We start from the raw sequence: 26,644 nt of genomic DNA, 5'->3' as shown, positions 1-26,644 counted from the left end.
AAGTTCAATTCACCACTTCATCTTCTTTCTTATTTATTGTTTGGTCAAATTTATCTAGTTCTGAGAAGGGAAAATTAAAGTTCCCAACCTTTATTGCTTTATCAATTTATATCTGCATCTTCATTTTTCCTTTAAAAATCTGGGTGCTAAAACTCTTGGTGCATACAGGTCCAAAATTGATAATGCTTTATTATCCATGACACACCATGACATCATATAGTTACCCTGTTCATCCATTTAAGTTATATCCATTTTAGCTTCAACTCTGTTAGAGGTCATGACAACTACCTCTGACTTCTCTGAATAATCTGAAGCATTGGATATTCTGCTCTTGCCCTTCACTTCATTCAATGTTTATCTTTGATTTTCAGTATAATTCTTATAAACACTACATTGCCAGGTCCTGTTTTTAATTCTTTTGCTGTCCATTTTCTTCCCATGGGAGAATTATATCCCATTACACTCAATATCATAATTACTATCTCTATATTTTTATCTGCTCCATTCCTCCATACTGTTTGTGTCACTCTTCCTTTCATTCTGCCATAGCCGTCTTTAGATGTCCATTTTCCTTTGGCTGATACCTATTCAATACATACCCCTTCTCTCATATCCTTCCTTATCCTCTCCCTTTGCTTTCCTAGATCCAAATTGACCCACCATTCCAAAAGTTCCTCTCCTGTCCTTATTCTATTGACCTTTTCAAAAACTCCTTCCTTATCCCCAATCTATGCCCTTCTACTTCTGGATATGAATTCAATTATAAAAATTCTTCCCCTGTCCTTTTCAAAGAATCCCTCCTTTATCCCCTCACCTTACACCCCTACCTCTTGATATGCATTCCCCAGTAAGTATTCTTTTTCCTCCCTTTACTTATACCCTTTCTCTCATTTCTCTTAATCCACCCATTCTTCTCTTATTCCCTGTCCCCAAAGAGAATGACTCCCAGTCCCTCAATTGTTCCATCCATGTTTAACAAGATTTCTCTGTATATTAAGAAGCTATTTACCTTTCTTATTATGTAAGTATTCTCTCTTTATCCCAGGTCTGATGAGAGTAAGATTCCAACACTAACAATCCTTCACCCCCTACTCTCCTTTTCTGTAGCAGTTCTTCCATTCATTCCTCATCCAGATGAGATAGACATTCCACTCTGTATCCTCTTGGTCTATTCCACTTCTACTTCAAACCATTCATTCATTAACCTTGACCTCAAGTCTTCCATCCATACATACTCCTTTAGAATATTCCAGCAATGACACCATTCCCAGGGGCCAAAGATGACAATTTCCCATACAAAAGTCAAGCACCTTTGATATCTTGGTTTATTTATGGTTAGTCTTTCACTACCTTGTTTTTTTTCTCTTATAGATCAAATTATCTACTGAATTCTAGATTTCACCCCAGGAATTGTTAAAACTCCTTTAGTTCATTAAATATCCAGTTAACTTTTTATATTTATGCTCATCTTTGCTTGTAGATCCACAGTATTTAAGTTGTTTATTTCTCTTATTGCTTGTAGTATTTTCTCCTTAAGCTGGGCATAGCAAAACTTAGAAATTATGTTCCTGTGCATTTTAATCTTTCAGACTCTTTGAAGTGCTGATTAGCAAACTATTTCACCATAGAAGGTAAACTAAGAAAAAGTGACAAAGAAAACATTTCATTTGGGGGAACATTAAAATTTCCTAAAATCTTATGCTGTCTGAAAGTGACTACCTTTGGTAGGGAGTATGTGGCCTCTTATTAGAGTTTTTCACACCAGGGATGAATGATTAATCTGAATGGAATTATTATCCTGACATGTGTTAGACTAAATGATTTCAGAGATCGCTTCCTCATCTTAGGTGAATCTAAGATTTTCCTTTAGAAATCAGATCATCAGAACATCAAGGGTAAAATATATAGGAATATTTTTTCTTAGCCTCAAAAAATACTTGGGATTCAAATGTCATCATCTGCTTATGGGGGGAAAGTCTAACTCCAAAAATGGAGAGCGCTGCAGAGAAATAATCATTGAATATATTGAATATACTGCTAGCAAGTTATTCTATTTTGAAAAGTCCACTTAAATATAAACCAATATAGGCAATTAATGTGAGAGTATTTCACTGTAACAGTAAGCTCCATTAATTTTTTTAAACCTGTATGAACACATTGTGATCACAGTGTGTTTTGTGCTCTGCAAAGTCATACCTGCATGAAATGATAACATTATGGTGAGGCCTTGGAACTACATGATGAAATTACTGTTCATTCTTCAATGAATTGGCAGACTTTCCATTAACAATTATAAAACTATTGCCAACTAGACTAAGGCAGTCATCAAATTAAAATTCTTAAGTGCCAAGAACTGCAAAACTCACTTTTCTTTTAGATTCCTTATTAAGACTTCCAAAGTACCCCAAACTGACTGTCCATTCTTAAACATTCTCTATAATCATTAAAGACTAAGGAAACTAAATATCTAAGCTCCTTCCCTACAAACTGTGTTTTTGATTCCCAAGTACATCATTTATGCATTTCATTTATGAAATAGTCATTTCAAATTTCAGGATATTTTCAGGTACTTCATTATTATTGATCTTACCCTTTTCACAACAAGACATTATTTACAACATTTTAGTTATTAAGATGTTTGTGACCACTAATTTGTCATTTAGCTATTGGGAAATTAATTGGGTTGTAGCATAGTAAATATGATCACAATTGAGGTATCCAATTAATTTCAATTCAATAATTCATAAAATATAATATATTTTTATTAAGTCCCATTATTTGACAGGTACAGTGTTGAGGACATAGATAAAAAGAACAAGTCTTTGTCCTCAAGGAACTTATTGTTTAATGGGGGAAGACAAAACATAAAAGAAATCTGGGGTCAAGGGAACTATATAGAGCTAAGTATAGGAGCATGTTGATGGAAGATGAAAAACCAAGTAGAGTAAGGTGAGAAATGATGAATTAGCTGTGTTTCTAAGTCTATTATAAAGGGAGGCTTTGTAAGAAAAAAAACCTACAAATATTTATTTATTTATTTGTTTGTTTGTTTGTTTGTTTATTTTTTGCTCTGCCCTTCCACGCCTCCAATCTGTGGGGCAGAGGCAACTGGGAGTAATGACCAGATATGAGTACCTAAACTGAAATAATTTCAGTGGTGGTGATCTGAGGAAGGGGGAAGGAGGTAGATGCTGATGATAGAGAACAAAACCAAGTAGGTCAGCTGGTGAGAAAATTTATCATTCAATATCTACGTATAAAGTACTATATTTCTCATGGACGATAACAATATCTATATTTGCCTTGAAATTTTTAAAAAGACAGGGTTTTGTTGTTCATATCATTTTAAGTCCCATTTCAGAATGACAGAGAAACATTTTATCTTTTCCTTGGATTTCATGTTTCTTTTTTTACCTTTTCAAACTACTCATGGCCCTATTGGTGAACCTACAGCACACATGTCAAAGAGGGAGGGCTGCTCCCTTCCCCTCTCCACATGCCCCAGAGGACATATCTTTTTCTAAATTTTTAAAATTTATTTTATTTAGAATATTTTCCATAGTTACATGATTCATGTACCCCACCGCCTCTTTCCCCCACCCCATCCCGAAGCTAACAAGCAGTTCCACTAGGTTATTTATATATCATTTTTCAAAACCTATTTCCGTGTTATTCATATTTGCAGTACAGTTATCTTTTAATATCCAAAACCTAATCATATCCCTATCGAATCATGTGATCAATCATATGTTTTCTTCTACATTTAGGACATATCTTACATAACCTGACCCTCTGCCCAGCTGAACAATGGGATCACTTCCTTCCTCTCCTATCTAGGATAAGGTGGGGGGCTCACATGCTTTATGAGGGTTACATTTTGGTCCCTTGGTCACTAAAAGGTTCACCATCATTCACTTATGGTAAGATATATGAAGCAGGAAAAAGTACTATTGAATATGTATGTATTTCCTACCACTCTTCATTTGAAAAATATTAAAGAGAAGTAGAAACATTTGAGTAGATTTTGAATGCTCTGATATTTCTTTTAATGACAATTTTTCTTACATGTGTAGGTTTAAAGTTATATTTTTAATTAATAAATATAAGTAGCTTTTAGCTTTTTTATATATTTTTAGATCTAAACCACAACTTAGATGAGTTAATTTAATGTTTGTCTTCTAAAATACTCTGACAATTCGGGAACCAAAAGCAAGAATCAAAGGTTACTGAATATTTCTTAGTGAATAAATATTTTTAGCAATATAATTATATCAATAATCTCATACTACAAGTATTTTCAAAAGTATGGTTATATTTTAATGCCTTTTGAGAAGAATGTACTTCATGATATTAAGAATATCCCATTGCATGCTTTATAAAAACTCAAGTACATTATACCTGAGTTCCCTTACCCTAAATCAACAAAAAAAATCATTCAATTTATTATTGGAAAGTTACACTTTAAGTTTATATGTAACATGTTAGATAAATATTTAAAGTATACACATTTAAATCTTTTGATAAAAGAAGCTTGGACTTCCAGTTGCTAAGATGTTGGAATAAGAAACACTCAGAGCCTGCCAACCACCCTCCAAATGACAACAGAAAAACAAAAAAAAAATGACTCAGAACTAATCCTAGAGTGACAGAACCAAAAAAAAGATGGAGTGAATCTATGATATGGCATAGAAAAATTTTGAGGGAAAGCTCAGGGAATTCAACTTATTGGTGTAAAATGAGAATTCTCAACAAACGTCAGTGGAATTCATACATGCTATAGCACAAAAAGCAAATTGTGAGAATTTAACATAAATCTTTACAGCTCTTTCCTTTTTAAAAGGAAAGCTTCATTTTGAATTTAAAAATCCATTTCAGTCTCATCTCTTCCATTTGAATGGATTAAAAACAAAGTTTGAAGCTTATCTGGTTAAAGAGAATGCATGTGCACTCTATAAGGATGCCAGAATCCTTGCTGTTCTGGAAGACACTTGTCCCACATGAACCTGACATCTGGAAGACAAGCCCCTTCATTGGACTGAGGCCATGTCTGCCAATCAGGGAGACCCAGAAAAAATGTTTTGTTTTGTTTTTTCAATTGTTAAGTGTTTCTTTTTTTCATCTACATTGTTATGGTTATTACGCATGCTGGTTCTCCTTGCTCCTTTTTGCATCAGTTCATATGGATTGCTCCATCTTTCATTATAGTCATAACAATTTCCTATTCTACAATTATGTTCCATTTTAATTTTGCATGCCGTAATTTTTATTTTGCTTTCAAATATAAGAATCTATTTACCATTCTTCATTTGATGGGCAACTATCTTGTTACTAATTTTTTATATGACAGACAGAGGTGCTATAAATAATTTAATTTTGGGCATATCAGGACATTCATTTTATTGATGACTTCCTCTGTGTGGGGTGGGGAAGGGCAGATAATCTCAAGAATAAAATCTGTAGTTCAAACCTTATTGAAATTTTAGTCATTTTATTTACATATTCACAAGCTGGTTTCTAATATGACTGTACCTATTTCACAGTTCCACCAAAAATATAGTTCTGTTCATCTTTTTCTTGATTCCTCCAAGACTGAATAATAGCATTTTATTATTATTAAATAATTATCATGTTAAATAATCAAATATTTTTATTTATTAAATAGAAAAATATTAAATAAATAATCATGTTAAAAGATGAGCTAACATAATAAAAATGACCATCCTACCCAAATGAATTTACTTATTTAGTGCCATATTCATCAAACAACCAAGAAACTTTTTAACTGAAATAGAAAAAAAGTATAACAAAGTTTATTTGGAAGAAAAAAAGATCAAGAATATCAAGGGAAATAATGAAAAAAAAGTGAAGGAAGGTGGCCTAGCAGTACTAGATCATAAATTGTACTATAAAGCAGTGGTCATCAAACGATATGGTACTGGCTAAGAAACAGAAAGGAAGATTAGTGGAATAGACTTGGGTTAAGTGACCTTATCAGGACAGTCTTTGATAAACTCAAAGAGCCCAGCTTTTGAGGCAAAAATTCACTATTTGACAAAAACTGCTTATAAAATTGGAAAACAATATGGGAAAGATACATCAACATCTCACACCTTTCCAAGATAAATTCAGAATGGGTGAATGACATGAATATAAAGAAGGAAACTATAAGTAAATTAGGTGAACACAAAATAGTATTCTTGTCAGATCTCTGGGAAAGGAAAGAAACAAAAGTTAGAAAAAATACAAAATGTAAAAGCAAAAGTTAGAAAAAAAATACAAAATGTAAAATAAATAATTTTGACTACATTAAATTAAAAAGTTTTTGTACAAACAAAACCAATGCAACCAAAATTAGAGGGGAATCAACAAATTGGGAAAAAAATCTTTATAAAAACCCTCTGATAAAGGTCTAATTATTCAAATATATATAAGGAGCTAAATCAATTGTACAAAACAATCAAGCCATTCCCAATTGAAAAATAGGTAATGGGCATGAATAGGCAATTTTTAGATAAATATCAGTAAGCACATGAAAAAGTATTCTAAATACCTTATAATTAGAGAATTGCAAATCACATAAACTTTGAGGTACCACCTCAAACCTAGAAGATTAGCTAACATGACTGCAAAGGAAAGTAGTCAATGTTGGAGGGGATGGGGCAAAATAGGAACATTAATGCATTGCTGGTGGAGTTGTGAATTGATCCATCCATTCTGGATGACAATTTGGAACTATGCCCAAAGGGCACTAAAAGACTGTCTGCCTTTTGATCCAGCCTTACCACTGCTGGGTTTGTACCCCAAAGAGATCATAAAGAAAAAGAAATGCACAAAAATATTTATAGCCTCACTCTTTGTAGTGGCAAAAAAATACTGGAAAACGAGGATATTCCCTTCAACTGGGTAATGGCTGAACAAATTGTGGTATCTGTTGGTGATGGAATACTATTGTGCTCAAAGAAAGAATGAACTGGAGGAATTACATGTGAACTGGAAAGACCTTCAGGAATTGATGCAGAGTGAAGGTAGCAGAACCAGGATAACATTATACACAGAGACTCATGCACTGTGGTAAATTAAAATGTAATGGACTTCTCTACTTGCAGCAATGCAATGACCTGGAACAATTCTGAGGGACTTATGAGAAGGAATGCTACCCACATTCAGAGGAAGAACTGTGGGAGTAGAAACACAGAACTTGTGTTTCTTGAGCACATGACGTCAAGCACAAACTGCTTGAGCACATGGGATGATGGTGATATGATTTGGGATGTAGACTCTAAATGAGCACCCCAGTGCAAATATCAATAATATTGAAATAGGTCTTGATTAATGACACATGTAAAATGCAGTGCAAATGCACATCAGCTGTGGGTTTGGAGGGGGTGGTTTGGTGGGGAGAGAAAGAAAATGAGTTATGTAACCATGGAAAATTTTTCTAAAAAATAAAAATTGAATTAAAATTTAAAAAGTTGTTATATCATTGGAAAAAATAGTTTTATGGTCTATTTCTATTTATTTATGTCTTTAATTTATATTTTTCATCTTACTATTATTGCTTGATTTTCTAGAACTGTTAAATAATGATGAAGAGAGTAGACATCCTATTTATTCTCATATTTACTGTGTAGCCCCATTGCATATTATATTTGATTTTTTGGTATCTTTTAAAAACAATATTTTATCTTTTCCTTAATTACATGTAAAAAAAATTTAACCTTTTTTTTAAAATTTGAGCCAAAAAATCCCTTTCCCTCTCCCTTCCTGAGATAGCAAGAAATATAGATTTTACATGTGTGATAATATAAAATATTTTTGCATATTAGTCATTTTAAGAAATAGAACTCAAAAATAAAATGAAGAAAGTAAAATAAAGTTATTTTCAGTCTGTATTCAGATTCTATCAGTTTATTTTCTTGGGAGGCAGGTGGCATATTTCATCATGAGTCCTTGAATATTGTCTAGAATCACTGTAGAGCTAAGAATAGTTAAATCATTCACAATTATTCTTTTTACAATATTGCTACTAATGTGTACAATTTCCTCCTGATTCTTCTCTCTTCTCTTTGTGTTAGTTCATGTAGGTATTTCTAGTTTTTTCTAAAATCATATTTTTCATAATTTTTTCAAGCACAATAGCATTCCATTACAATCACACATACCATAACTTATTTAGCTATTTCTCAATTGAGGGGCATCCCTTCAATTTCTAGGTCTTTGTTATCATAAAAAGAGATATTATATTGTAAAACAGGTCCTTTTCGATTTTTTGGAATTCAGATCTAGTGGTATTGTTGAATTAATGGGTATTCAAAATTTTAAGGCCCCTCTGGTCATGATTCCAAATAACTTTCCTGAGAGATTAAATCAGTTTATAACTCTACCAACAATGTATTAGGGTCTGAATTTTCCCACTTCTGCTATAACATTTTTAATTTTACTTTTCTGTTGTATCAACCAATCTGATAAGTGTGAACTGATACCTTGCAGCTGTTTTAAACTGCATTTCTCTAATTGAGTGATGTAGAGCTTTTTTTTTCTATAACTATAGAGAAACTTGATTTCTTTATCTTAAAGTATTTTCATATTCTTTGAGCATTCATTTGGGAAATGAACTTATATTAATATAAATTTTCCATTGGTTTTAACAAAATATTTTTATGATATTAAATGTTTTCTTTCATTGAATGCCTCTTTTTTACAAAATAAATTTCCCTATTTTCCCTCTCTCTTCCCTTTTATCTCTGCACGTCCCTCTTTCTCATCCTTCAATTATCTTTTGTTTCCATCCTAACATATTAGACTCACAACCATGTTTTCTGTATAAATACTCTGCTTCTAGCTGACATAAAGATAACATTTTTAGAGGTTACCTGTTTCATCTTCCCATGTAGAAATGTCAATAATTTTGCCTTACTAAATTATTTATGATTTATCACTTATATTTACTTTCTCATACTTGTTCGAGGTATAGTTAAATGTCAAATTTACTATTAAGCTCTGGTCTTTTCATCAGGAATGTTTGAAAGTCCTCTATTTCATTTTTCCTTTGAAAGATTACATTCAGTTTTTCTGGATAGGTTGATTTTGATTATAAACCTAGACTTTTTAGCTTCCAGAATATTTTATTCAAAGCTACAGATACACACACACACACATACACACACACACACACACACACACACACACACACACACACCACAACCATCCTTTATATTGGTAACAGTTAAATCTTGTGATCCCAATTGTGGCTTCAAAATATATGGATTATTTTCTCCTTGACATGGGTAATCTAGATATAGGATGTAATATTACTAGGGGGTTATAATTTTGAGGTTTAAGGAAGTTTTTTGGTCTATTAATTTTTACTCTGCTTTCTGTAAGCTTTGTGGGCAGTATTCATTTTTAATTTCTTGAAATATAACAACTAAACTCTCCTTTTTTATCTTGACTAACATACAATTAAATAATTAAGTGATTCATCTTCCATGTATTTTCTGTATAAGTTGTTTTGCCCATGATTTATTTCATAATTTCTCTAATTTTTTTGTTGTTATTGACATCTCCCTCTTATTTCACTTGACCAAATTTTATTTTTAAGGAAATACTTAAGTTTTGTACTTTTTTAAATCAGTTGGCCAATTCTGATTTTTTAAAAAAGTTGATTTCTTCAATATTTTGTTCCTCCTTTATTAATATCTTCATTTAATAGCCATAAATTTTCTTCCATTGCTCTCATTTTCATCTTTTTCCACTGATCCTATTTTTTCATTTCTTTTTGTACTTTTTTTATCTCATTCTTTAGATCTTTTAGGAATTCTTGTTGATATTATATTCAAACTGCATTTTTCTTCCAGGTTTTGCTTATATATAGGTTCAAGTCCTGGTATTTTGTTGTTTTTGTTGTTATTGTTTTTGTCTTGAGTTCTCTTTCACTCTAATATACTTTTGATCAGTTTCTTTTCTTTTCCTTTTCTTCGTATTTTCTCAATTTTTCATCCTATTTCTTCATTTGGAAGTTTATATCAGTGTTGTGTTCTGCTCATCTCTAAAGACTGGGGAATATCTAACCTGATCTTTGTATCCTTTGATTGCTTTCCCAGCTGGGTTTGGGCCCCTATAGGTTTTAATTGCTTCCAAAGTTGTGCACTGCATGGAAAGGACTCTTCACTTCCCTCCTGGTCTATACTATGGTTTTCCTACAGGCAGGGCCTTATGTTAGTGGGACTTCTCCTCTCTACCATGGATCTGTGATCTAGAACTGTGTAATAAACTAGAGAACACCAAATGGTACTCGATCTTTTGCCAGTGCTAGTATAGGAGACTCTGGCATCCCTTTATGAACAGGTGGTCAGACTCTTCATCTTACCTAGGCAATAACGTTGTGTTCTAAGTGTTTTACCACCATAATCCATAGATAATACAACATCTACCACACTACATTTGTCTTACTCTATTATAGTCTTTCAAGCTCTCTTTTTTCCCTTTAGTTTCCCTTTGATAGAAAAAAAAAACTCACTATCACAGTGTTGCCTCTCCCTCTCACAATTTTTTTGCCCTTTAAAATATTGTAATAGAGGGAATGTATTGAATTCCTATCATTGTACAATCATTCAGTCATGTTGAATTGTCATAAGCACATGGATTATCTTTACATCCATAAGGTTTTGTTGGCAGAGATACTGGAGTGATTTGTCATTTTCTTATCACACAATTTAAATGACTTGCCCACCTTCACACAGCTAGTAATTGTCTCAGTTCAAATTTGAACTCAGATCTTCCTGACTCTAAGTCCAGTGCTCCAGGCACAGCATTTTATTTACTAATTTTATATGCCTCTCACCCAACTTTTCTCAATTCTTGAAATTGAATTTTAAGTTAAGAGAATAGAAAGGGAACATGATATTGGAGTAGAACATTTTATTATTATATATTCATAAGAGAAAATGGAAAGACCAGAGCTAGAGAAAATTTCAGTGAAAATTAATGATGATATAAATAAAAGTAACAGTCATCCATATTTATTATGGCCCACCTAGACAAAAATAAATAGTTCAGAAATGGAAAGCTAATAATGTATTACTTAGTTTACAGTTAATCTCATCTTCCATGAGATTAAAGAACCAATTTTTTTTTCTAAATCTAATAGTTAACAGACAAGGAGGCAATTTTTTTTTCAATGAAAATGATGTGAGTTCTTTATCTAGAGTTTTCGATAAAGGAAAAGAAATCCATGGACAAATTAGCATATATACTATATTTCAGAGGACAAATTCCAAAAGATTTAGGAAAAAGCTAAATAGCTTGGATCTAGGACTTCTGAACTAGAGTAAGCTATGCCAATAGTATGTCCACACTAAATTCTGAATTGATCTGGTGAGCCTCTGGGAGAGAGGGATCATCAGGTTGCCTGAGCATTGTACCTCCCCAAAACTGGATGTATTAAAGCTCCTCTGCTAATCAGAAGTCAGATCAGACTAGGTCAGAAGTAGTCTGGGTGAGATGGAGAAAACAAGAATTAAAAACAAAACAAACAAATACACATACTCACAGGGAGACAAAAACATGAATATAGGAACCCTTTGTAATTCACCAAACAACATCCTCAAAAAAAATGAACTAGATGGTATTAGTTTTTTTTTACAGTTGGGGAAAATGCAGGCTCCAGGGATTCAGATTACTTCCCTATAATCACAAACCTAGTATCATAATAAGGATTTAAATCTGACTTATGATTCAGCAACCCAGTATTCTATCTAGGAAACCACACTGTACATTAAAATATATGTTCTTTTTTAGTAAGATTTGTTTTTTTTTTAATTTTTGTACCTGTAACTGCAGTACTTAACACAAGTGCCTTGAATGCGGCAAAAACTCAATAAATGTTGATTGACTTCTATATTATATCTCATTGGAAGAATCTCATTTTTATCAATACTTCTTTGAAGAATAAGGGGGAAATTCTTAATATCAAAAGTTTCAATTTACTCAGCTTTTTTCTATTCTTTCTATAAACACAAAATCACACACAGATACACACACACACACACACACACACACACATACACACACACCTTCTGGCTCCTTTTCTAAAGAATGGACTTATGGGTAGTTGCCTTATAGTCCTAACCCACTGCCCAGTTCACTGGAAATTACATGATCTATTTAGTATAACACATTTAGCTGAATCAATTTAATTTCCAGTCCATATGTTCACAAACTTATTTTACTTAATCCATTTCAAGGAGGTTCTTCTATTTCATGGTGTTCCATTTTCCTCCCTCCCTTTGAGGTAAATCTGAACCAGGTAATGACTTCACTGAGCAATGAAAAAAATCCCATTCATTCTCTAGGCTAAACATATTGGGGAATAACAATACTTATTTAACTTTTCTAGTTCATTTTTTGTCTATTATATAAGGAATGAGTATATTTTACTTTTTAAGTCCTATTTTTTACATATGATAAAATTTAAGGAGAACAAAGATGTAAGCTTTAGTTCTTGGCATTTTGTAATAATGAAATATTTATGAATCTATAAGACTAAAATGTTACTTAATACATTTTGCTTCACTACTAAATGGAATATTGCATCATTTTGAGTCTAATATATTTTGGCAGGACAAGTTTTCACAAATCATTGATTCAAGTGTTCTTTAATTAAGAATAAACATGTTCACTAATGGTCAACACAATTCTAAAACAATTAGGCATTTCATGGGTTAGCATTTATTATCTAACAAGTATATGCTTATTAACATAATAAATGTGAAACATACTAAATATCCCCAAATAACTTGATTTAAAAAATAAATGTAAGGGAAAGAAAATGACTGAACTGTGTGGCCAAAGCAAATCCTGGGCATCTTAGTTAATATGTACATGGGAGGAAAGAGGAAAAGAATGGATAAGAAAGAAACAAGACAATTTCTCCTCTTAAACTCTCAAGGAACTCACAGTACAATGAAAGAGAGCAACAATAAACCACTATGTACAGATAAATTATATAAAGGATGAATTGGAAGTAATCAACAGAAGCAAGGCATTAGAATTAAAGGGGGTCATGGAAGATTTCCAGCAAAATACAGGAATTTGATGGAACTTGAAGTGAACCAGTTGACAGAGATAAGGGCAAGTATTTCAGGCATGAGAAGGAATACTTAGAGAAAATACTCAATTTAGTATGCAAAAATGAACTAACCAAGATTCTCTATGTAAATGAACCACTGAATTTGGAACTTTTTTATAATGTTACAAATGTGGGGCAACTGAATGGTTCAGTGATTATAGAGATAGTAGGTCTTGGGTTTAAATCTGGGCTCAAATGCTTCCCAGCTCTGTGACCCTAGCAAATCACTTAAGCCCAGTTGCCTAGCTCTTGCTGAACTTCTGCTTTGGAACCAATCCTTTATATTGATTCTAAGCCAGAAAGTAAGGGTTTGAAAAAAAGAAGAAAGAAAAGGTTATAAATTACCTCTGAATCACTAAACCCATGTGTTTTTTTAATCATCTTCCTTTTTCATGCCTTTTCTGTAACCTATTCCAATGTTGACTCCCTCCTTTTGATTCTATTTTTCTTTTTACTTTCCTTCCTAAGTTTCAGACTCACTATACTTCCGTGATTCTCTTCTGGTCTTTATAACAAGTCTCCATGATTCTATCTCCTTTCTCCTTTGGCTTTTTTCTAAGTCCTAAGAATGAATTTTCCTCACGTTCATCACCATTCAACTTTTCTTAATATACTTGCTCCAACTTAACTATTACATATACTTTCATAATTCCAATATTCAATATTAATTTTTCTTTTTAACCTTTACTAATTTCTAAACTCTTGTTAAATAGTTATATAGCTATTTATATAACTAGCTAAACTTTTGATAGTTAGCTATTTCACCAAAAATCTTCTTCACACAGATACACTACCAATACCACTAATAACATGTCTCAAAATGAACATATGATTTAGTAATAACAAATATTTGCACAGTACTTTCTATGTTCCAGACACAGTACTAAATTCTTTAAAACTATCTCATTTAATCATAGTAACAGTCTTGGGAAATATTACTAATGATGCATTTTAGCATTGAGGAAACTGAGACAAAAAGGTGTTTGTTGACATGCCCAAGTTCATATAGGTAGTATGTGAGGCTGCTATTTCCCTATTAATTCATTCCTCTTACTTTCTTCCTAATTTCTATCATTTGCGATATCATTCACTCACTATCCATGTCCAAAATAGTATAATATTTTATTATTTCCTCTCCTTTACATCTTCTACCTAATTAGTTAAGAAAGCCTTTTAATTCTATCTTACTCCCTTCCTACTATACCTCAAAGACCTTATTTTTACCTGTTTGGATCTTTTCACATCCCTTTAATGAAGTTTTCTGTTTCTATTTTCTTCATTTTTTAATTCATTCATATAATTCACACATCTTGAAGACTATTGTCATGCATAAATATAATAATTCTCTTTCCAAAAACTGGTCTCACTCTCCTGCTTACTATGAAAAATTAAGGTCCTTTATTTGACATTAGAAAAACTACACTGTTTGATGCCAGCCTGCTTCTTCAACAGTACCCAATACTATCCCCATTCAGAGAATCAATACTAAAGCCTCATGCAATAGCCAGTTTTATCCTTGTCACACAGGGCAATCCTGCTTTCATTTCTTTGCTCACTCTCTTCCTTATTACAGGAAAATCTTAATTCTCCTTCTGCATCTTTTGAATTTCTACCCATCTTTTAAATTTCCATCCATGAAATGTGTCTTTTTCCATTTATTCTTGGCCCCCAACAATAATGACCTACTCAAATACTTTGTTTTCAGTCTGTTAGTTTCACATGTGATTTTTCCATTATATTTACGTGCACATAATGCACATTCTACTAGAATGCATTTTTTTTATGGGAAGGAACTAAGTCATATCTAATTTTGTACATTTCCAAAGTCTGGAAAAATCCTTGAAATCCCTGAGGTATTTAATCCATGTATGTTCAATGAAAGTTGTTAATAAATTAAAATGTAAAATGCAGGAAGTTGCCATAATGATCTGCGTTTCAGATTTTTTAAAATGAGTTAAAGAATGCATTTTGTTGGCTATATACTAATAACCATTATCAAGCCCTTTTAATGACTTTCAAAAAATAGAGAAATCCATGCAAACTTCAATTTATCAATATTATCATCTCTGAATCTCATTCAATATTGATAATAATTGAAAAATGAAATTGTTTTTAAAATAAAATGAAGATAAAATAACTGAAATTGTCACTGAATATAATTATTCATAGAAAATGAAGCTTATATATGTATACATGTTTATGATAAATAATGTTCATAAGGATTTATATAAGATTTCTATAGGCATTAAAACATATCTATAACTAAGGCTGTTTAAGTGATATATCACTGAAGAGCAGCTGCAATACAAAAAGGTAATTCATTTTAAAGTTTAAGGTAAATTTATTAGGGTAATTGGAAACATTATAAAAGTAGTGGCACTTTTCCTTCAAGTAGCTAGAGTCAGCGAATCTTGATGTTCATTTCAAAATATAAAAATGATGGTGAAACTATGAAAAACCCATTACTGGAGATGACAGGAGGAGGAAGATAAAGGTGATGAATTTGGTATTGATAAATGCTGTATTGGTAAAGCACTACCATGAGTCTCCTGGAGATTATAGGAGTGATTGATATCCCCAAAATTCTCTTTTTTATATTGTTCTCAGCTTCCCTTTATGGTGAATTCCAATTACAAACAACTACTAAAAGCTAAGTCTCTTTGTATAATTCATAGAAAGATGGTACTTTCCTCAGTTTTAATAGTGTCCTCACATAAGATTCATCATTGTGTTAACTAAGTGCTCTCAATTTGTATATGTAAATTAATGATACTTTATATTAAAAATTCCAACAAGTCAGAAAAAAGCATGCTATAGAAAGCTTATTAAAAGCTTAAATAAATCTGTGGCAGGTAACTTTAAAGTGAATGGCTAATTTTTGGAATATTGTAGTCAACAAATAAATATTTCTTTTCCCATAAAATGATATATTCCATGATCTATCATAGGTTAATGGTCCTATGACTGGAAGTAATATCTGAAACATCTATTTCAAATCTCTTCTTTTTATAGGTAAGTAAACGGAAACTCAAGTAGTGAAATCTAAAGTCAACTACCAATACAAGTGTTCTTTGAACATCAAGACTTGGAAGGGATTTTGAAGGACATACCTCATTTTAAAGATATTAGGAAATCATGGTGAGGAAATACGGAGAAAAAATCTTAACACTCAAAGGATCATGAGTATAGCAATTTATTACTCATGAACATGCAAGTATGTGGTTCCTTGTTATATCGTCCCATGTACACACAATGAAAGTAACTTGGGCATACACTTGGGTATGTACCTCCACTGAGAGCCCAGATTTCCTGATGCTATGCTTTATATTTGATTTCAATTGTTGGTCAGATTCACACAGACTGAGTATGATAGGGGGATTAGGAAGCAATCCATCAGTGGTGGTCTGACCATAAACCTCTTGACCTCCCTTATCAGCCACAAAATGTTGTAGTCAACGAATTTAAAATATTTTCACAAAATATGCTGTGGATAGTAAAATTTGCTAAACTTAACCTCAATTAAAGTTTGTCAAACTGACAGTGTTTTTTTTTTTACTTTTTATTTCAAATCCTAACTATAGTTAACTTAGCCATTTATTATGACAATGACAATCTTATAACGTTTGGCCAAAAGGTCAATCAAGGATCAAATATAGAGTAATTTCTACCTGTTAGGGTCTAGCAATAGGCCAACCTCACAGTTTTCATGAACAAAAGATTAGAAATTTTTAGTGACCAGCTTAAGATCATAGAGGAGTAAGTGGTACAAAGAAAATTTGTTCTCTAGTCCTGTCAATTTAAATTCATATCCACTAAGTCATACTTCTTCCTTCTGTCCATTCTACATTCAGTACTTACTATTTACTAGGAGTGTAGTAATCTAAGAAAAAAGACTGTGAAATGTCCTCAGAGTTCTACAGAGTGTGAGATTTATCTTTTCCCTAATGAGAATTAAACCTTTTAGTTGAATCTTTTCACCAGTGGAATGCAAGCATTTTCTCTTGTCCCATCCTTCAAGTGTTCTTCAGTACCTGGATAATCTGCTATCCATTGTAAACAATGCACCCTCCACCAACAAGAACAAAAACATTAATGATACTTCAGCAAGGTGTTGAGGAAAGAGAAAAATATGTCAACTACTGATGAACCCTCTGGTGGTGAGTCTCTTCAAATTTAGTTAATCCTCAGATAACATAAGTACAAAATTGTGACCATATATATTTTGACTATATATGTGCATTTATTCATACCTGAAGCATTTCCAGGTTTTTAGGAAGCTCTATATCTTTTGAGTTTCTGACATCTCCTTTGAGGATCCAGGCATCTTCATGCCATGATAAGGGACTTTTTAATATTTTGAAAAACTGTTTCCCTAAAGTGTTAAAATTTACAGCTGTCATAAGGCATAACCACTTTAATCCTAAATACAGCTTCATTCCACTATATCTATGACAACATACACAATAAATATTCAGGACAAGTTCTGCTTGGGGTGGCAGGGATGTAAATCCAAATGGAATATCTTGACAGTCACCAGAATAAATCATTTTTCTAACAAATTAACTAGAAACATAATTGAGCTTTTTTAGTGGTCCTAAAATTTTAGAATTACTACTTAACATTAGCTTGCTCTAACCTAAATATTCATTTTAAAGATAAACTCTCTAAACAATTTATTTGCAGAATGACTTAGGATTTATGCTCAGTTTTCAATGATGTGTTGGCATCTGTCTTAAATCTGTGTAGGAGAATGATCTCACAGATTTTTGTTTCTTTATTTATAGCATTGTAGCTTTTCCCCCCCATGGCAACAGGAGACTTATTAGGTAGCATGCTTGTCTCTGAGTATCAGAATTATAGTTTAAAAATCTGCCATAAATCCAATCCATTCCCCTTGATGTCCATCGAGGTTATCTAACCTGAAGCATTTCTGTAGTGCTACTACACAACTGAAGCAAAGCACATCTCATTAGGGCAACTGTTATTTGCCGTATATATATATATATATATATGTATGTATATATATATAATATGCCCACATGGAAAAAATCTGAGAATGGCAACTCCATATCATCTCCAAAGATAAACATTCCAAACTTCTTAATTCACTTTTGATTCTTCAAGGGCAGTTTATGTAACCAGATGCTTTGCTTTCCCTCCTACTCTATCTGGAGCCCACCTGTCATCCATCTCACTGCTTATTAGATGGTTCACCAGAGACCTTATTGGGAAAGAAGGCAAAATTCATAGCAGAAAACTTTGTTTTTTTCTATATTCACTTTGTTAATATTACTTGACAGGTTAGGAGTTTGAAATAACTCAAATTAAGATTTTAAATGAATCCAAATATTCTTACTAGTTGTCTTCTTTTTCTCTATATTCATGAATAATTTTTAAAGGGTAAATAGGATCACACCAGAAGGACCTATAATACTCTTCTCATAATGGGAGCATAAAAAAGGCAACACCACACATAGGTGGAATGTGGAGTGAATGACCTAAGGAATATTTCACTTATGTCACATGAACTATGGAAAAGCAAAGATCCCATCTCTCTCAAAACATCTATCTATCTATCTATCTATCTATCTATCTATCTATCTATCTATCTNTCTCAAAACATCTATCTATCTATCTATCTATCTATCTATCTATCTATCTATCTATCTCATCATATGAGAGATGCCTTAATTTCCACCTGGTCAAGAAATTAGGATTAGCACATAGTTTGTAATAATTCTCTTTTGCTTTTATATTTTATCTAGAAAGGATAAACAGTAGCTTGCTCTTACTAAAATTGGATGGTTGTTTCCATTTGTACTAGTATTTCCCGCCCGCCCCCCCCAAATATCACTTAAACAATAATATTGTGATTTTTCTTAGGATAATGATAAGGATTAGCGAGGGGGAAGGAAATTTGTTAGCTAGGAAAATAGTGAGCAAGATAAAGTCCATTTATATGTGTTTTTTTTAAATATTAGGGCCAATCAGGATAAGAGGGAATAAGGAAGAGGAGAGAATCAGTAATCATGTATTATTAAAGTACATTGCCAATATCTCCTCTTGGTGGCTTTGACTTCATTGAGCTTTTAGGTACACTCACTTCTAGATACCCAATGACTTAATATTGTCTGGGAAGTTACTGGTAAATAGCATCCCAACACTCATTATTATTATTTCTCAAAGACACTGGCCTATGCTAGGCAGAGGGGTCCCCATTTTAAATTTTTCATGCCAATTCACTCCCTTCCTTCCATCAACATTAATATGTCTATCTTTCAGTTCACCAAAGTTCTGCTCTCTGCCAGGTAACACTCAATCCGTGCTAATGTAAATAGCTTCCACTACCAAGATTCTCCTTACTCCTTTTGAAGATAATTTTTGCAAACTAAAAGTATGTTTATGGAAAAATAAAATAAAAATGGTTCTTTTGGCTTTGTTGTACAATTCAAGGCAAGTTTTAGATCAAGTTGGGAGGGAAATATTGTAGAGGAAGATAGTTTTCAAATTATGTTAGTTGGCCTTTTGCTTATTTGGTCATCTTGGAGCTAATCATTATGAATGTATTGTGTAATTAGAATTTTGTACTCTAGGACTCCATTTCCCAGAATCCCAGTTTCATCCTCACACTAAGTCCTTATGTTTTGGAAATAAAGTTTGTGTAACCTCACACCTTCATTGCTCTTCTCCCACTATCATGGTCAGGAAAACTTCTCTTCACTCAGGCTTTACTTTTGTCTTTTTATTTCCTCTACTACAAGTGATGATTAATAAATCTTATAAAATATAATACTTGGAGTTAATGAATATTAATTTAAATCTTACAGTATCAAGGCATAAATTTCAATTGCTCTAGCACTACCCACATATGGCTACATTTTGAGTAAATAATAGCTACCATATATAGTTGTAAGTGTTAAACCTGCATTTAAAATACTTTAATATTCTAACATACTTGTGATCTCATTGATGTGTGTTTCTTACATCATTGGGGATCAGAATACATCTAAAGTTTTCTCAATTTATGTAATCCTACTGCATAAATGAATCAAAAATGTGTTGGATACCTTTCTCTAGGTTTTTTGAATATTTTCAGATATCAGTGGAGTACTTCAGCTTTCCATTTGTTGTCCTTGACTTTTTTTTAATGGTCTATTTATTTATTTGTTTGTTTATTTAAAATTTTAGTTTGAATATTTTCCCAAAGTTACATATTTCATGTTCTTTCCCTCTCCCCAAAGCCCCCCAAACCCCTCTTTGCTGGCGCACAATTCCACTGGGTTTTACATGTAACATTGATTGAGACCTAATTCCATATTACTGATAATTGGACTAGAGTTATCGTTTAGTGTCTACATCCCCAATAATATTCCCATCAGCCCATGTGTTCAAGCAGTTGTCTTTCTTCTGTGTTTCTCCTCCCACAGTTCTTCCTCTGAATGTGGCTAGTTTCCTTTCTCATAAGTCCCTCAGCCTTGCTCTGGATCCTTGCATTGCTGCTAGTTGAGAAGTCTGTTATGTTCGATTGTACCACAGTGTATCAGTCTCTGTGTATAATGTTCTACTGGTTCTGCTCCTTTCACTCTGCACCAATTCCTGGAGGTCTTCCCAGTTCACATGGAATTCCTCCAGTTAATTATTCCTTTGAGCACAATAATATTCCATCACCAGCAGATACCACAATTTTTTCAGTCATTCCCCAATCGAATGTCCTTCGCTCTTTTGCCACATGACTATTAGCCTGTTTTCTTTTCTAGATGCCTATTTCTCTTTTACAGCTCTTATACTACTAATTGTATACAGGTTATCAACCTATGTTTTACCATATATCAACATACTGTATACCTCACTGGTCCCAACCAAGTATCTATCATTGCCATATGGATCATTCAAACTTTATTCTAAGATTTTTAGTCATTAAAATCACTTAGAGTCTTTGTTTCATCTGTGATCTCATTAATGTGAATACTCACTTACACACTGAACAATAAAGCATCTACTTCTTATCATTCATGTCCCCTCCATGGGAGATATTATTTTGGAGCATACAGTTTATGGCAGAATTTTGCTTTGCTTAATCAGAAGTTTTTAAAAATACTTAATAGGGGCAGCTGGGTAGCTCAGTGGATTGAGAGTCAGGCCTAGAGACAGGAGGTCCTAGGTTCAAATCTGGCCTCAGACACTTCCCAGCTGTGAGACCCTGGCCAAGTCACTTGAACCCCATTGCCCACCCTTACCACTCTTCCACCTAGGAGCCAATAAACAGAAGTTAAGGGTTTAAAAAAATAATAAAATAATAAAAAGAAAAATACTTAATAAACATCCACTTTGCTTATAAGTTACTGCAGTTCTTTATACCTTTCAGTAAATTTTGTGACTATTAAGATATAATCTGAAGTAGAATTTTTTTTGGGAAAGTGTTCCTGTTACCTTCTCAACATTCCATTAAGGATGTCCTCAATGGGTTTAGTGGTAATTTTCACAAAGATTTTTTTAGAGAAAGTTAAAAGGCAATATAGACCAATGGATATATTTGCTCAGTTATCTTTTTTGGTTATAAAGCCTAAGATTTTTTTCAAGTCTTTGATATCTTCAGTATTTTTACATATGTTTAAAGTTTAATAGGTCTATTATAATTATTGGAGAAAGGCAATTATTTTAAGAATCTTTATACATTTTTTTCCATTTTTACTCATTTTTCCCTTGACTTTCCACATAAACCAAACTTGGCTCTCCTGCTTGTGATCAAAAAGCTATTCTGGCTTCTGATCTCTATAGACATGCATTCAGGTCTATCAGCTATTTAGTGAACTTTGAATTAAATGCCAACTGCTGCATGCTGCTTACCTCTATCTCTGAATGACTTCTAGGAAGTCTCTGTAGTGGCTGCCATGATCTAATAATACTGAATCTCCAAGACTTTTGCCAATAGTCTGTCTGACAGTCATTCACTCCAGCTTCCTATCAATAATCAAATAGTGTATACTTCCCCCACAAAAAAAGCAAGTAAGTATTCTAATCTTATTGACAAAAAGGGAAGAAAAAGGGATTGTCCAATCTGCTATGTCCATGTACCAATATTTCTTATTTATATCATTTTATGACTGATTCCCTCTCCTCTCACATTCTGTGACTTTTGAGGATGGAGAGTTCTGAGTATACTTGTGAATAAGGAGAGAAGAAAATGACAATTTTCAGAAATGTTCCCCAGAGTCAGCTAGATGGCTTAGTGGATAGAGTGCTGGGCTTGGTGTCACAAAGTCCTGAACTCAAATCTGCTCTCAGGCACTTACTAGTTATATCATCCTGTGCAAATGATTTAACCTCTGTTTGCCTTAATCCAGGAGAAGGAAATAGCAAAGCACTCTAATATCTTTGCCAAGAAAACTTCAAAGACAATATTGGTATGCTATGATCCATGGTGTCACAAAGATTCAGACACAACTGGACAATAATCCAGCTCTTGTTCATAAATGCCATCACTCTACATCCTGTAACAGATGACAATATAGAAATAACAAGGAGTGTAGCTGGCACCATTGCTTGGACATAGGTTATATTATATTCTCTAATGACATCATGCTTAGAAATTACTTTAGACTTGCAGGTGAGCTATCCATTTATGGTCTGAGAGATGTTCATACAAATAGAATATTAAATATCCAAGACCTTAACAGATAGATTGTGTGCCTTTACTGATGCATGACCCATTATCAAAATTCTTTCTGTTCATTTCTGTAAATAACATCTCTTCTAATGGGATTTGGACAACTTATTTTGACTCAGATATTAATAATCTTATCTCCCTCTTAAAGAGAAAATTATCATGCTTTTCGTTGTGGAAACATAAAAGAAATGTGCCAAAATTCTTCTATAGTGACGCTTAGATCAAGGATTTTAAAGACATGCACTACTACTATAAAAGATCTACTTCACTGGACTAGAAATTCACTTAAATTAAAAGAAAACATTTACTAATCATCTCATAGCACTGTTATAGTCACTATAGAGACAATGATTAAAATCAGCCCCAGGTATTTCATTTTATCTGTGGTTATTGAAAATGGATTATATATTCATCTCTTTTTGCAGTACTTTGTTAGTAATATATAAAAATATTGATGATTTATGTAGATGTATTTATATCATGGTAATTTGCTAAAATATCTGTAGTTTAATTAACTTTTTAGTTTACTTTCTGCACTTATCTACATATACCATCATGTTATAGGCAAACAGAGATAGTGTTATTACCTGTTTGCTTATTCTTACTCCTTTGATTTCTTTTTCTTCTCTTACTGTTATTGCTAGCATGTCTAATACTTGCTAAATAGCATTGGTGATAATGGATATCCTATTTCATTCTTGATCTTATTGAGGTTTCAAGCTTCTATCTATTATAGGTAATAGTAAATGCTTCAGATCATTTTAAGAAAAAACTCCATTTATATCTATGCTTTCCAGAGATTTAAATAGTAAGGTGTAATATCAAAGACTTTTTATAAATCCATTGTGATAATAATATGTTTTTATTACGTTTTATTGTTGCTATTATCAATTCTGTTGACAGTTTTCCTTGAATTAAACCATCCCTACATTCCTGGTACAAATCCTATTTAGTCACAGTGTACTATATTTGTGACATACTGTAGTCTCCTAGCCAGTATTTTTTAAGGATTTTCGCATCCACGTCATTAATGAATTTGGTCTATAATTTTCTTTCTGCATTTTTGCTCTTATCGTCTATTTTTCATGTAACTTTTCAAATATAAGCCATCCTCAAAAAATAACATATTCTATGATTATGTTAAATAATATAAATGTGTGCACTTTACTATGAAAAGAGATATAATGCAAACATCCTTTTACTTCCGTGTCCTCTAAGAAAATTATTTAGAGGTCAAAACATAAAGAAAATATGATTGTTAAATGGGACAATTTTTAGGTGCAGATACTTGGAAGTAGCAATGTTTTTTAAGGAAAAAGAAAGTCACTTTCAAGATGTATATACTGTCTATTCTTCTCTCTTTCCCAAACTCTCAGCATCTTTCAGTCTTTTTTCCATGTTTTCTGGATAAAAAATAACAACTTTCTGACAAAAGAAATTCCTTTAATAAAGGTGTTTTAAAGTATGTTTTATTTCATTAAAATAGAACACATAACATGCATATATACTTTTTCATATGTATAATTTTTAAGGTTACCTGGGATAATCTGCTATCATGTCAATGTAATATTAAAACAATAGGAGATTTCAAAAATCAGAGTATAGGGAGCTAAGATGGCAGCTTAGTAGTAGCAAAGGCCTAACTTGCTCTTACAACCTTCTAAACCAATCTTTAAAAACTTCCTTAAAACAACAGGATAAAAATGAAAAATGAAAAGGTGTGAGGGGGCATTCCTGGTGAACACAACTTGAAAGGTAGGCAGAGAGTTGATTTTCACAGGGAACTGGATTCAAAACTACACACAGAGAAATGCTGGCCAACCTCCCCCCAACTGATGCACTAGGTTTTGGAACTGGGAGTATGCTAAATTTGCTTATATTAGTGAAAAATTCATGGAGAAAATAAGGAAAAATGTTTCATTTTGCATTCAGATTGTCTGTTCCTTCTATGGAGGTGGATATCCTTTTTTTCTCATGAGTCTCTTGAAGTAATCCTAGATGTTTATCCTGTTGATAACATTTAAGTCATTCAGAATTGATCAGTATACATTATTTTTGTTACGATATATAGCACTCTCCTGACTCTATTAACTTCACTTGACATCACTTCATAGAAGTCTTTCCAGGTGGTGTATATGTGCGTGTGTTTGTGTATATGTGAGATCATCTTGTTTGCCATGTCTTATAGTATCTCTTAAAATCATATATCACAACTTGTTCATCCATTCCTAATTGATAGACAGACATCCTTTCAGTTTTCAGTCCATTACCACCAGAAAGAAGAGTTGCTATAATATTGTTGTAGAGGTAGTTTCTTTTCCACTATATTTAATTTCCTTGGAATATTGTCCCAATACTGGTATTTCTGGGCCAAAGGGTATACACAGTTTGATTGTCATTTGGGTGGGGTTCCATATTGTTTTACAGAATGGTTGTATCAGTTCACAGACCCATCAATAGTGTATCAGTGCCCCGATTTTTCTACATTTTCTCCAACATTTATATAGTGATTCAGAGCATTTTTCATGACTCAAGACAGTTGTAATTTCTTCATCTGAGAAATGCCTGTTCATATCCTTTGACCATTTGTCAATTGAAAAATGCTTTGTATTCTTATGAATCTGATTAAGTTCTCTAACATAACTGAGAAATTAAATATTTGTCAGAGATTTGCTATATTTTTTCCCTGTTTATTTGCCTTCTAACCTTAGCATTGATTTTCTTTGTGGAAAACTTTTTAAACTTAACATACTGAGAATTATATATTTTTCATCTCATAATGTTCTCTATGTCTTGTTTTGATCCAAATTCTTGCTTTATCAATAGGTTTGACAGGTAAATTATTTTTAACTCCCCTAATTTGTTTATAGTATCATCCTTTATTTCTAAATCATATATCCATTTTGACTTTACCTTGGTGTATAACATGAGGTGTCCCATGTTCCTCATTTCTAAAATGATTGTTTCACTTGATAATTTCCAACTTTAATACCTATTATTAATCTATTGTTAGATGAATATAAGGTATAGATAAATCATTAATCTCCATTAATGTTATAACACTGAAACTAATAGGTCTTGGGAATAAAAAAAAGAGAGAAAGAATATGTTAAATCTTAGTCCATACATCATCTTGGCCTCTAATACTTTTTGTTTGCTTGCTTTGGGCTGAAATTTTTTTTACATTTATTAATATTCATTTTTAACATGGTTACATGATTCATGCTCCACCTTTCCCCTTCAACCCCCCCTCCTGAACCCCCCCCCACCCATGGCCGATGCGCATTTCCACTAGTTTTGTCATGTGTCCTTGATCAAGACCAATTTCCAAATTGTTGGTAGTTGCATTGGTGTGGTAGTTTCGAGTCCACACCCTCAATCATGTCCACCCCGACCCATGCGTTCAAGCAGTTGTTTTTCTTATATGTTTCCTCTCCTGCAGTCCTTCCTCTGAATGTGGGTAGCTTTCTTTACCATAAATCCCTCAGAATTGTCCGGGGTCATTGTATTGCTGCTGGTACAGAGGTCCATTACATTCAATTTTACCACAGTATATCAGTCTCTGTGTACAGAGTTCTTCTGGCTCTGCTCCTTTCGCTCTGCATCTGTTCCCGGAGGTCTCTCCAGTTCGCCTGGAACTTCTCCAGTTTATTATTCCTTTTAGCACAATAGTATTCCATCACCCGCATATACCACAGTTTGTTCAGCCATTCCCCAATTGAAGGACATACCCTCCTTTTCCAATTTGTTGCCACCACAAAAAGCTCAGCTATGAATATTTTCGTACAAGTCTGTTTATCTATGATCTCTTTGGGGTACATACCCAGCAATGGTATGGCTGGATCAAA

This window comes from Gracilinanus agilis, chromosome 2 (genome assembly GCF_016433145.1).
Source record: "Gracilinanus agilis isolate LMUSP501 chromosome 2, AgileGrace, whole genome shotgun sequence".
Classification (NCBI taxonomy): domain Eukaryota; kingdom Metazoa; phylum Chordata; class Mammalia; order Didelphimorphia; family Didelphidae; genus Gracilinanus; species Gracilinanus agilis.
This window is presented reverse-complemented; position numbering follows the sequence as displayed.